The sequence below is a fragment of the Mus caroli genome, unplaced genomic scaffold, assembly GCF_978045245.1.
Source record: "Mus caroli unplaced genomic scaffold, Mus_caroli_1 scaffold_5, whole genome shotgun sequence".
Classification (NCBI taxonomy): Eukaryota; Metazoa; Chordata; class Mammalia; order Rodentia; family Muridae; genus Mus; species Mus caroli.
The window spans coordinates 53,394,771-53,395,803 of NW_028227260.1; the positions used below are offsets into that span (position 1 = coordinate 53,394,771).

Consider the following 1,033-nt stretch of genomic DNA (forward strand, 5'->3'; position numbering starts at 1 on the left):
AATAAAACTGCTGCTGAATTCAAGGTCATACCAAAGGTACAGGCTTCCACATGACTACACATGTAGACAGGTTTCTGTGTGTGTGTGTGTGTGTATATGTGTGTGTGTATGAAACCAAGAAAAATTTGAGAATTGGAAACCACTATGAAGCAGAAATCATGGACTCTTCATTATGAAATCTCAAAATGCTCTGTTTTTATTTTTTTATTTGTTTTGTTTTGTTTTTATTTTATTTGTCTCTCTGTCCTCTGTGATTTCATTTCCACCTAAACTGGTCAAAATCCCAAATCTCTTTCCATGTTTTCAGCTTCTCATGATCCTCAGACTTTCTAGGTTTGGAAGAGACATTCAAACCAAATCTATGTGTTCTTTAAGTTTTTCCAACTTAACTATAAGCTTGGTGTTAGATGAATAACCTCTTATTGGAACTGAAGAAATTCCAAACCTACCTGCCTGAGCAGCCTTCTTGTTCTCCAAGTTCAAACTTCTGTATTCTCTCAGTCTGAGATATTCCAGATGTAATTTTTACCACTTTTTTTTTTCTGATGCCATATCACCAGCCTTTTCACAGTGTTCTTCTTCTTCAACAGGCAGTTCTACAGTCTTTGGTTCTTCTTCCTCAGTTTCATCTCCAGTAGATTATCTTCCTTTTCTTCTTCTTCAGCATGTTCTTCAAGATATGCCTGCAGCCTCTTGATAAGATCTTGTTTTCTTCCCTTGGTCTCTTAACCATGAGCAAGACATTCTTGTTTAGTTCAGCAAGCTTCAGCCATCTTTCTGCACCTTCAGAAAAATATTTCATCATATATAAAAATATTTTTTAAAGAAGAACTGAAGTATCCACAGTTTGATAAAAATGTATTTTTTTTCTGGACACAAAAAAACATCATATGTAAATAGTTACCACATACACACATGACACATATACATGAAGTTAAGGTGAAATTATTTTAGAAAAATATATAGAAAATTATATCTTTCCGGGATATTAGAAAGGCTTAATAACCATAAGATACAATGATTTCTTTGTAAT

The 1,033-nt window shown here is 33.6% G+C and overlaps 1 pseudogene; it reads right to left on the bottom strand.

Annotated features, from left to right (window-relative positions):
• Positions 1 to 204: 204 nt before the first annotated feature.
• LOC110286355 (SAP domain-containing ribonucleoprotein pseudogene) lies at positions 205 to 749 on the bottom strand (annotated as a pseudogene).
• Positions 750 to 1,033: the final 284 nt, after the last annotated feature.